This window comes from Pseudopodoces humilis, chromosome 5 (assembly GCF_049639895.1).
Source record: "Pseudopodoces humilis isolate 2021_Gansu_Grassland_sample_001 chromosome 5, ASM4963989v1, whole genome shotgun sequence".
Classification (NCBI taxonomy): Eukaryota; Metazoa; Chordata; class Aves; order Passeriformes; family Paridae; genus Pseudopodoces; species Pseudopodoces humilis.
In genome coordinates, this window is record NC_142204.1 from 62676294 (window position 1) to 62689067 (window position 12774).

The window sequence follows — 12774 nt, forward strand, 5'->3', positions numbered from 1 at the left end:
GTATTAAGCTACCAAACTTAAATTATTATTTATAATTAGCCTTTTCCGGTAAAACTTGTCCGTGGTGTACCAAAGAACACTGATAAATATGATTTTCTTTTGCAACCAGCTTTTTGATTAACTGATGGTGTGAGAAGTTTATGTACCAAAACTTCATACAGAGGGAGAAAAGAGAAATAAGAGAAGGAAAAAAGTATAAAGGGAGATTGGGGGAAAACAAATGTTAATGCTAAGGAACAAGGACAGAATTGATTGAAAGCAGTAAATTCTGGATAAATGGGGAAAGAAAACGCAGGGGATAATCCAAGGAGGGAGGAGACAAACTAGGGGAGATGCTGTGAGATGATAGGGTGGAAGGTGAGAGGCATACACAGAGCTGGAGGCGGGAGGAGATTCTTGGAGAAGGAAACAGGGGTAAAAGGAAGCATTTGTAGAAAGGAAGGCAGAAGTCTGGCAACAAGCTGGAGGCTGCAGCTGTGAAAGGCACACAGGAAGCAATCAATAGGACTCAAGAAGACCAAAGGTAGAAAAACAGTGTTTACATAGGGGATGGGTCAGAAAATATGCAGATAATGCAAATTTCGGGAATATTTTTTTATTCCTCCCTTTTCCTTGTCACTTGATTTTCTGTCTAACTTTAGAGAAGCAGAAGTTTCATAGAAAATCAGGTTAAGAGGTTTATGCTGTGGAGTTCCCCTTGAGTTAGTACATATGGAGTTTTATAGCACCTGTCGTAATAACTCACCTCCAAGGTCCTTATAATCCTCTGGGACAGCTATTAGCTCTAATTATGAAAGCACTTGGCAGACAGGCTGATAACTGTTGCTATTTGCTGTAACTTTCTGGAAGGAGGTCCTTTATAGGCTGTTCAAATAAAAAAAATAATACAGTGCTTAATTATTAATATTTTAATAATTTTAGAAAAATATCAGCCCTGCTATGATAAAAGGATGTAGAAAAGATCCAAAAAGACAGGCAGAGGAGGCAATAGCACTGTCACTTGGTTTGGATATTTTTTCAGACAACCGACTTCTGAAGCAAAGCCTGTGGAAATGTTAGAGAATCTTGTGAATTTGGACAGCTGTACTCACAGCTGGGATCCCTCATGCTGACCTGTCTCTATGCTTTGTGAAAATAAATAGAATAAACCCAAATCTGAAGAATTACCTCTAATATGACATGTGTTACCTGGCTTCCAGTACTTTATGGGGATTAAATGGGATTAGACTGTGTTTGCAAAGAGTTACTGCAAAGAGCAAAATCAATTAAGCTTGTTCTGGACTGGCAACAGGGACCTGATACATTGCCTCCAATTGCAGAGGCTAAAGGGGTGAGAGGCAAAGGCTGGTCCTGAATGGGTATTTTAGGACTGGTCTTTCTTGTAAAGCATAAGTGTGAGAGGGTATTACCTTGGGCTCAGAGCTTTCATAATTCCTTATCACTGGAGACAGCTTGCCTACAAGGGAGTTTAGAAGGTCTGTGCAGCTTTCTCTTTGTGGCTGATACAAGATGAAACTGTCTGGTGGGGCACTGGGCAGCAGGGTTGCTTCGGGTTGCTAGGGCAACTCTAACCTTCTGTTAATAAGGAGGTAAATTTGCAGGCTCTTCTGCACCTCTGCAGTTCCTTGTGGCAAGAGTTGTGAGAGCAGCTCTCCCTCCATACGGGTATGTGACCCTGCTCCTGGGCTGGAGGCAGATTCTGAGCACACAGCTGGATATTGTATAAACTTCTTGTAAGTGTATTATTGCATTCTAGAACTTGCAAAATGTTCCTAACTGCTAGTTACTGAAAGCAAAGAGAGATGTCATTCAGCCTCTATTTCTTGAATCTGTATAAATCCAAGAAAAGTTCATTCAGTAAAATTTATAAAGACTAAATATACTGGTAATCAAATTATTTCACTTGTATATCTTGATAATATTGTTTATATTGCTAATATTTCACTGTACATTGCAACTAGAAAGAAATACATTGAAATTTTAACTGCAGAAAATGTATTAATCATTTGCCATATATCTTATAATATAACTTGTACATGCCTTACTATCATAAGATAGTATTTATTATAAGACAATAATTTATTATATGATAATTAATTATAAGATAATTATCATTATCTTCTATATAGAAGTCTATTATATAAGCAACTAAATATATGTTATAAAAATATGAACAGAGATATCAAGTTTATGGCTCTATGCATTTAATAACTGATATAAAAACATGAAAGATACTGTAATAAATATTAATTACAGGAATTGTATAATTCTTAATTAAATGAAAAAAGCATATATATGCATTTCAGTGTAGTTTCAAAACTATAATTTTTGTGTAATAAATATGCTAATGTAACATAAATCAATTTCATATGGAAATCCCGAGATTAAACCAATAAATATAGCATAATCATATGCTATTTTGGTGATTTATTTTCTTGACAATTGACACAATAACTATATTTACTCAATGATTTTTTTTTTAACTTGGCAAAAATATCCTACTCATAAAAATATATAGTCTGTAGTTGCTTAGTTTGGGGTTTTTTTTTCCTATCCTTAATCAAGTGAGACTTCAAAAACATTTATATAATTGGGACAACCAGGAAAATTATCAGAAATGTAAGGAGCCTGGGTTAAATTACTGTATTTTAGGACTATTTTTTTTTTTCTGTAACTGATAGTTATATGCATATTTCTGTAACATATTTTCATCTGAAAGAACAATACCATATCTTTGGATTGAAAATTACATGATCTGAGAAGTTCAGGGTATCATTAGTTCCCTCATGTATTTACTGCTAGTGCACAGAAATTGCTGCTGGTACTTTTTCTACTGCTCTGTTCTTCATAGGTGTTAATATTTCTCAATACATCATGATACTACACAATTTTTCATAATCTCTTTAGTTTCTGCCAAGGGATCTCCTGTGGCAAGGGTAATTTTATTTTTTAGTGTTGGGGATTTGTTTTTTTTTTTGTCTGCATGTGAATTATGTTTGATTCCTTTATTGTGGCAATTAAATATCTTCTCAAGAAAAATATGAAAAAAGGAAAAAAAAGTCCTTTTTTGTATTACAAGAAGTTTTTCTCTACTCCAGCCACCAGTTCTTGTTCCCTGAGTGCCCCAGGGGTAGCTTCAGTAAAACTTTCTTCTTGTGCTGGCCTGATGGGGAGCAGGGCTCTTCCTAGTTGATGGTTTGGCTTTGGTGTTTGAGGCTGGACTGAAGCCCCAGGGAAGGTCTTCTGTACATTTTTGTATGATGAAGAACATGTCTCCCAGTCTGGAACATGTAAAATGAAAGATAAGGGTGTCAGTCATTTGACAGGTCTTTAATAATAGAGAAGTCACCAAGAAGTTGACCTCAAACTTAGGTCTTCACAGCTGGAAAAATCCCCTGTACGTATGTTGTTCTTAATTACTACGGAGACAAAATTACAGTGTAGCTGGTAGGCAAAAACTAACATAAGGACTACCCAGTCACTCTTCAAAACCACTGACATTGCCTGGGATGATTCATTATGGTGACTATTTCTCAACCAGGTATTGCACTAGTGAAAGATTTTAGAATTACTCCATTATTCTGTGACTTCTGATCTAAGGAGAAGAGTTTTGCAAGAAATGGAATATATCCAAGTGGGGATAAGATTTATTAAATTTCTCCTGACTTTCAGAAGATGTTTGCTTTAAATCTTTTTTCTCCTGCCATTAGAAGCCTCCTCTCTGTCCCCTCCTTGTAATGTCTAAGACAATATTTTTCTCAGTAGCATTGTCTTATTTCAGGGCTCAAACCACTTCAAATGTCATAGAACGAGGGGAGTAACAGAGATTGGGAGGAAGAATCTGTTACTGCAGAACACCCAAGATAAGAAGAAATTAAGGAAGACAGCCTGACAATGATAGAATTGTAAACACCAATGAGCACCAGGCCATCCAAGATAAGAAGCCAGCTCAGCACAACTCAGAAATAGTCAAATACTAAACACTGAATATATTAGATAAGCAGAGCATATAAAAATTAACAGCATATTAAGAGCCCTTATTGTTTTACTTAGGGTGATAGCTTTGTGGATTCACCACACAACACCCATCTTTGTGCAAATATGAAATAACAAAGCCCTTGGCTCTGTCTGTGGTTGACTCACTGCACACTGGGTGATGAATCCTAATTTTTGGGGCAACACTTAGGTTTCACTGAGAAATATCTCTAGCATTAATAGACCAAACTAACCCTTTCAGTAGGAGATTTTCATAGCCCTTCACTGTTCCAGACTCACAAGAATTCCGTGTTATAATATTACAGTTTCTGTATTGGATTCTGTTGTACTAAGTTCCTTCCTATCTATGTTCTCAGTTACTCTCACATGAACCCACAGGAGTGGGAGAATCAGAGTCTGGTCTATCCCTGCTGCTCTTGGGCTTTCTTCACCTAACACCTCAGCTAAAGTCCCTTGAAAACAAGTTTTAAAAGTGATTTTGAGGACTGAGAAAGGCAACAGTTTATGCATTACACAATCAATGGAGAAGAGCTCAAAAGCAGTATCTCCAGGGAAAAAAACTGAAGCAATTGGTTAGTTTTCCATCACCCATTTTCCCCTTAAAGAACTTCACTACAGTTTGATGGAGGAACTCACCAGTGACAGGAGCCAAATATATCACACTGTTTCCACTGTACTGCTGCCAAGTTGGCTTGAGCAGCTGGTATTTTAGGATGTTTTTCCATATCGTCAGGACACTTTGAGAACCACAAGGGACAGCACCTTAGGACCTAACACTTCACAGAGCTGGGAAAGCTACAGCTGGGAGTCTCTGGTGGGTAATGAAGGAGCTATACAGCAGTTTGAGAAGAGTCTTCCAAGATTTTGTGAGGAGAAATAAGGTATTAATGCATGTTGGGGAGGATTTTTCTCAGGAGGTTGAATAATGCTTGATATGAGTGGTTGGACTATGACTTGGGGCATGCACTGGCAATCCTCGAAGGCCATCACATCTTGCAGTAAAATCTGTGATGTGACCTGAGAAAAAGACTGCTATACCATGCCTGCAATCTTTGTCCCAACTTTCTATTAATGCCAAATGGTAAATATTTTGAAGTTTTCTTCTTGAATTTTCTGTTGTTTCACAACTTGTATGCATTTACCAGAACCTTGTGCAGCTGTTCTGGTACCATCAGTATGGTGCACTGATGTGGAAAGGAAATTAAAGACCTTTTTAGGGACTTTGAGTAGAATTGTTCTAACATTAACATTCTAATCATTAGATACCTAACTTAGGTCCATTGTTTTGATTCTTTGCAGTTAAAGGGGAGACATCAGTACCTCTAAAAGATATGCATTCCCTGGAACTGTTAAAAAATAAGTAGTTGTAACTCTTTGTGTTATGGTTTAGGGAACATGGTGGTACTTGGTCAAACGTTGGACTTGATGATCTTGGAGGTCTTTTCCAACCCTAATGATTGTATGATTCTATGATTCTATATATTCTTGCCTAAGAAAATATTTCAAGTACTTGGGATGAGTTATGTTTATTCATCTCTGGTGAGAGGAAAGGAAAGCAGTTTGTCTCCCTTAGGCCAGATGCCTGCCTTTAGCTGGATAAGTTTGTTGATAACAAATATTTGTCATTAACTTAAACAAGAAAAATTAATATGAAACGATACCCTTCTTTTATTTTAGAGCTTTATGGATAAGATAGTAAAAAGAAAGCTGAAGCACTAAAATATCTTTGTTCTTCCTTCCTTTCATGTGAGGTGACCTGACTGATAAAACTTTGTTGTATCCTCTGGCTTTTGGAAAATGAGGTGATATAAAATAGCAGTCACTGTGAGAAAAGATAAGACAGAAATAGGGAACATGAAATTCAGGAATCATATTAGTTCTGCATTATAATTTTATAATTTGTGTGTTATACATTCATTCTCCTTATGTGAAATTTGTGAAGATAGGCCATGTTCACTCTAGGATGGCTCTTGTGAAGTGGAAGTGAATTGTCAAAGCTGGTCTGAGTGGATAGCTCATGTGTTGCTTCTCATGTACTGTGTGATGATGTGATATGCAGAAGGTTTTGATTTCCTTAGGAAATCAAATGAACTTTCATGAATACAAAATTTCTCTCCCTATAAAGTAGTACCTCGTAGTACCCCCAGTACACACAGAGAGGCAGAAGTCTCACCCAGCTGGTGACGTATTACATATTTTCTTTTTTCTTCTCCAGATGATTCATTTTCATCATTCTCCTCAGTAGAACTAAGGGCACATGGGTGAACATGAGTGTGTTGAATCAGAAAGAGCTTATTTGGGGACAGAAAAACATGGTTGGTTTTTTGTTTGGTTTTTTTTCATGTATATATGTATGGTTTTTCTTTTGAGGGGGGCAGGTTTAATGATTTAATTTTTCACTACTGAGCAAGGTACAACCCTTCCTGTGGGACTTTTCTACTTCCTGTGAAGAAGTCAGAGGGCCACTGAGTGGTGACAACAGGATTTTCAGTAGAGACAATAGAAGCCACATAAAATAATGCTAATATAATAAACTGGGTATATAATAAATTTGTGCATAAACTTATCATGGAAAGGAAGTAAACATAATTCCTTCCACCTTTGTGTTAAAATCAGGGAGAGTACCCAAAAGCTTATAAAAATTCATGTTTTGGATGCTGAGAATATTAACCTCATCTTTTGCCCCAGGGGTTGGCATTTTACCTAACAACTAAAAAGTAGATTTTGTTGGGTGTTTTTTAACAGATAATGTCCTTTAAAAGTTCAGAGAGTACGAAAGCACAGACAGGACTTTCCTGGAGCATTCTAATTTGCTTCCTAATGTCATCTAACATATGCTAGCATTTCCACATATGGAAAAGAATTAATGTTAACATTAGTTTTTATAAGTTTCGTGATAAGCAGTTGAAGAAAAGTCCTGAGTGTAATAACTGGGAAACACAGAAATATAAACTCATGCTGTGCTATACTGTACAGCAAAGAATTCCCACAGGAATGTGGGAATGTTTATGTAATCATCTTGAAAATTCAAATTCTATGTACCATAAAGGTATGTCTGATAGAATGGATCTTAATATTAAAAAAAAAAATAAAAAAAAAATAAAAGGGAGACATAACCTATTTCAGAATCTCAGGGCATATAGGAAAGCAGCCTGAAGAAAGTGTTTCCCAAAAGGCTCACTATTAGATATGTATAAAAGCCATGAACAACACTCATCTCTCCAGCATTTTCTTGTCAGTAGTATGTTTACTTCAGAAAATGTATGTGGACTTCATTTGGAAATAACAACAGCATTTCCCTTTTTCTGCTTCCTGCAGTTTTCTGTGTCTTCATGAGGCATGTGAGTGTCATTTACACGGTTTCTCCTTTTTGACAACTTTTCCTTGTGGGCAGTTTTTCTGTTGCTGCACCACTGGGGACTCTGAAGAAGTGCACAACTGTTTGTTTTATGTGTTTTTCCTCTCTTGCTGTGTCTCTGCTTTCTCTGCAACCTCTGAACTCTGATACGAAGCCAGAGGACACAGGACCATTAAATACTTATGGTTTGTTTTAGTTTGTTTTTAAGATACAGAAATGACTGACATCCAAAAGTTTACAGCTTCTCTGTGATCTTCCCATCCTTTTAGCTGGTTTCTGCAGTTGACCCAGGCAGCCCTCATTTCACTGCCAAGCTCTGCTGCAAGAAGAGATTTTGCTAATTCAGGATGATAGTAGGATATTGTAAATCATAATGCTAGGTGATACAATTCAGCATGCATGTGTTGAAAACTGAACATCATTACATGGACAGCAGCAGATTCCAACAAAAAACCCCAGTAGATATTTTCTTCATGAGAGGTGCACACTGGCTCCTACACACTGCAAAAAGAGAAAAGGAGCATGGTAGGGAATATCTTCACAGGCAGCAGTAAAGGAGGATCCCAAACCAGAACATCCTCAGGAGGCCATCATAGGAGAACATGTACAACAGAAACTATTAATGACAATAAAAGTAGCTCATGGCAAGCACAGTGTGGAGGACTGCTTAACTGTCAGCAGTAAAACATCTCTAATTAGAAAACAGAGAAAGACAAAATTTCTGCACTTTTCAAGGATGAGAAGCTGGAGTTATTCAGGGTCACTAACTTGCCCTGGCAGTGAGCCTTGTACTGCACAAAAGGCTGTTTTCAAAAGACCAGGGTCACTTTCAGTCTTGCCTTCACTACTAGGAGGTTAAGACCTCAAATTCATTAATTTTCATCCACCTTAGATTTGCTTAGCAGAAATAGATTAGAAAAAGGCAGATTTTTCCACAAAAGCTAAACTTCCAAGTAGACCAGCATAAAATGACAGAACATCAGTCAGTCAAAACAAATAGAAAATATTTCTGAATTGCAAACTATTCAGTGCTGTACTGTCAAAGTCTGGACCTAAGAATCTATTTTTAGGAATATTTTCTCTGTCATAATTAAGCCAAATAAAAGTCACTTCCTCTTGCTGCTGTCAGAGGAATCTTTTGCAACAATCTATTCATTGAATTTACCTGAGACAAAGAGGTATTTATAAAATATTTATGCAAAAGTTTGCCAAACTGTTATTATTTAGTAGTAGACACTGTGATGGAGAAATATGTTGGTTGACAGAGGCGTCAGTGTAAAAATAAATGATTTTTAGATACATTCAGGAAAAGAAGCTTCTGGGATGATGTTCATTGAACTTCCAGTAAAATAGGAAGAGCCTTCGCACTTTGTAAGGAACTGTTGTATCTGATACCTGAAAAGAAATCCTATTAAAAATATTCTGAAATTTCCTAATTTTTATTATTTGAAAATACACTATCATGATGAGTAAAATAAAAATATGCAGATATGAAAGAAGTGACTAGAAGCCAGATAAGTAAGTTACCCTTTTGTTTCCTTGACCTTTGACTCACTTGGATCAAAACTGGATAAAGATTGCAGTTGCTAAGTATATTACCACGAGATGTAGGTAGTGGCTTTTAGTCAGGCTGCAAAAATAACCCCTTCCCCCAGCAGCAGTACAAGTTAACTTTTTCTTCTGGCAAAAAGATAAAGAGGGAACTGACGTCTCTTGGAATATATAACCACTCCCTCGCAGCTCCCAGCCTATGTGCTTGGTGGGGAGATTTAGCTGCTTGTCTGCTGGTAACTTGATGCAAGTCATGTGCTAAGTACTTCTATGTTCAGCTGAAAAATCAGTTGCCCTTATTCAAGGTGAGTCATACTATACAACATTTAAAATCAGAGGGTTTTCCTCAGGAATACTTTTAAGGTCAGTTGGGTGGAAGTTCTTGAAAATACTTATTTTTAATGCAAAATAAAATGGAAGGATTTTACAAAGCTGCTTGCAAGAAAAAGTGACATTTTACATGGATGAGTGAAATGGTTTGTTACTATGATAACATTGGTGTTTTATGTTCAGTATGGCTGGCTTTTCCAATTGCATTCTGTCTTTTGATATTTAATGTTCTTGAAAGTACAGTTCTGGAGTCATGTGAATTTATAAGAAATGCATATTTTGAAGTAATTTTTTCTAACATTTACTGTTGCAGCTAAAAAGCTTGAAACTATAATTTCAAAGAACATCAAATATATAATGAGATTATTTGTATTTTACAAGGGCTTGCTTTAAGCTGATGTACAGAAGCTTAAATTGAATAGTGAAGAAAGTATTTAATAACATTTTACATCTCTCCTATACAATTGCTTATAAATTGTCTTTCAGATATCTGAATGGACCATTTTCATTGTTATTAATTAATATTCTCTTAAAGATCTTTGAAACAATATTAAAAAGTACATGCCCAATACTCTAGAATGGGGTGAAAGATCTTATTAATCCCACAGTCAAATCTGAGTGTAAATGATATTAACAGCCTCATAGACCATAGCTAATTTTGTTATGGTACTTTCTATTTTGCTTAAGGAACATAATTTTCACTTGAATATAAATTCCTAGAAAGTGCATTCTTATTGGAAATTTCTACCTTAATCTTCATATTTTTAATTCAGTTCTGATAGATGAGAATAGTGTGTTGACTTCTATATGAATTAAATGTTATGGTATGAGTGCTCTTCACTCACAGTTGTGTAATTTATAGTTTGAATTGCATAAATTTGGATGTCTAGACTGCAATTACATTGTGCTTGGTGGGAGAAGGGTGAATATTTTTCAATTTGCAGAAGCTTGGAATAGACACAAGTTGTTAGCAATCACTTTCTTTCTAGCTGTTCATTTCTAGTACTCCTGAGAGATGCCTAATCTGTCAAAAAACAAAAAAAAAATTGGAAAAGCTTTTAGAAATTTAAGTGGAAATGTATTTGGTGGAAAGTATATTATTGTGGAATTTGAAAAGATTCAGTATGCAAGTTAAGAAAAAAAGTCTGATGATATCTAAAAGACGCCCTTATTTCTGAAAGATCTAATTATCATTTTAAATTTTAAAATGTGTGTTTCCACACTGGAAAAAAAAAAAATGCTTGTATTGGGGGAAAAATTGAGTGGAGTTAGGTACTTTTCAGAATCTGATTTAATTGAAATGCCTGCTTTTCCATACATTTGCTACAATATGTAACAGCAATCAGATTTTCAAATCCCCACAGGACCTGCCCAATTAATTGCCTTCTACTGTTCTGTCTTTGCCAAACTAAGGATCCTGATCTCAGCCTAGCTACAGCAATACAAGATTTGGCCCAAGCTATTTTCACTTAAAAGTTCCTCAAGTCTAATAAATTTCTAACTTAAATATACTTTGGAATTTGTGGTTAAACACATCCACTCCATCAAAAAGCCTTTAATGGCTTTGGAGTGGCAGAATGACCTGGTGGCAAGTGAACAGACAGACTGAATTTTATAATAAGGATAATAGGGATATTTTTCCAAGACTGCAAACAGTCTTTTGGTCATTCTGCTTGAAAATATCCAAGGAGAAATTCTTAACATACCAAACAATCTCAAATGTTCAGAAACAGACATTGTCAAAGGCAAGGGAGCCATGACCTGCTGCTGGTACAAGAGGTGGGTTTCCAGTGCAGTTAAAAGGAGGTGTCTGGTGACAGGTAGAAATGTGACATAATTGTGAGTTTAGGATGACAAGGGAGGACACATCAGTGGCTCGCTGACCATGGTACTGTTATAAATCCATATTGTGATATTGGCTTTCGCAAGTATTAAGATGAATATTATATAAATACTTTAAAATAAAAAGTTAAATAATTTTGGCTATGTATGTACTTTTCCTCTTGCTAACAACTTTTAAGCTTAAGGGAATTTTGTGGTACAAAGCAAGGAAACCCCAGAGGGCAAAGACAGTAGGGCCAAGCTGTTATCAGAAGAAGGACAGTGAAGACCAGGCTGTTATCAGCAGCCAGGACCAGGCTGTTGACATGAAGCCCAGCTGTCACCAGTGGCAGGACGAGGGGCCCAGACTGTTATCAGCACTGACCGCTGGCAAAGAAAGGAAATCAAATTCAAATAAAATGATGATCAGCAAAAATAAAAATCATACGAAGCATGCTCAGAAGAGGTGGGTTCAGGGCGTAACCATGCAAAATGCTTCTTAGAAAAGTTTGAATATGCATTAAACCCTCACAGCAGGAGGGGATAAAAAGAATGTTCCAAAGATATCAAGTGTGTTCCTGGCAGCACTCCAGGGCACCCGGCTGTTTTAACCCTTTGATTTATTTCCTTTGTCTCCTAATTTTCTTTTTGTTTATATTAAACTTTTTTTATAATTTATTAAGAAAAGTGAATCTCCTTTTTCACAGTAGCTAATCTGTTAGGGCACGTTGTATGTCCTTTCTGTGATAAAAGGATATATATCCATACCTGCTTTACTATTTAGAAATTCACGAAGCCCTTCTGATTCTTTAGTCCTCATGAGCAAACTGGTTGTTCTTCCACTTCATCTTTCTGTTTTCCTTCTCTCTGTGTTCAGCCTTGAAAATGTAATTAACTCTTAACTAATACCTGCTTGAGAATTGATTTAGAGATGGTCACAACATATTTACAAGCAGAAATTATTAAGAATAAAAAGGAGATGGAAGTGACATCTAACACAGAAAAGGGCAGATTTTTCTGTTAACTGGAGATCTAAAGCAAATAACTAACTTGAAAATCCTGTCTATATGATTATTTCATAATAATAAAGAATTAATTACAAATTAGGCAGATCTTTGTCTCAATTATTCATAAACAATAAAAAAATCAGAAAAAAATATCACTGGGAGTTTATACTTTACCACTTCAGCACGAGTGTCATTCTGATTTTCTTTACAACCCCTTTCACTAGGGGCCAATTTGTAAGATATATTAATATATATTACTAGCAATTCTTATTTTCCAATGACTAATCACAGACATTTTTCTTCTGAGACTGAATAATCTTGAAATTTTAGGCATTAACTCTTTCAAATATGAAGCTCTAGTCTTGCTTTAAAAACTCTGATGTTCTATAAGGCAATTGGGATTGATGAAATTAGTTGGTGACAAGAATTCAGCTGTAAAAGAGAAATCCAGTTGTGCCTTTGTCATGAAGTTGCTGAAACAAAGTTCTGGCTGTTCAGTAGAGGACCATGGACTAATAGAGATCTGGAAAGAGACTTCTTGTGGGTGCCTCCCTTTAGAGGTTGCCTTTCCCATGGAGATGCTGATGGGCTTTGAGGGCTTTCTTACTGGCACAGGGCAGAAACAGCCAGTGGAGCATAGCTCCTGCTTTTGCCTGAAGTGGGAGCCGTGGGCATGGCAGGCTGAGATAAAAGCAGAGCTCTCTATACCCT

At 36.3% G+C, this 12774-nt stretch overlaps 1 protein-coding gene across 4 annotated transcripts in view; it reads left to right on the forward strand.

Moving 5' to 3' along the window:
- The first annotated feature begins 407 nt into the window (after positions 1–407).
- CD36 (CD36 molecule (CD36 blood group)) overlaps positions 408–12774 on the forward strand; it is a 35576-nt gene continuing 23209 nt past the window's right edge. The window contains exon 1 of one of the 4 annotated variants that reach the window (XM_014255182.2): positions 408–523. The gene's annotated coding sequence lies outside the window, so the exon portion shown is untranslated. Of the gene's footprint in view, positions 524–4746; positions 4878–9069; positions 9211–12774 lie in introns of those variants that run through there. The other 3 variants (XM_014255183.2, XM_005526026.3, XM_088054891.1) reach the window with 3 other exon arrangements.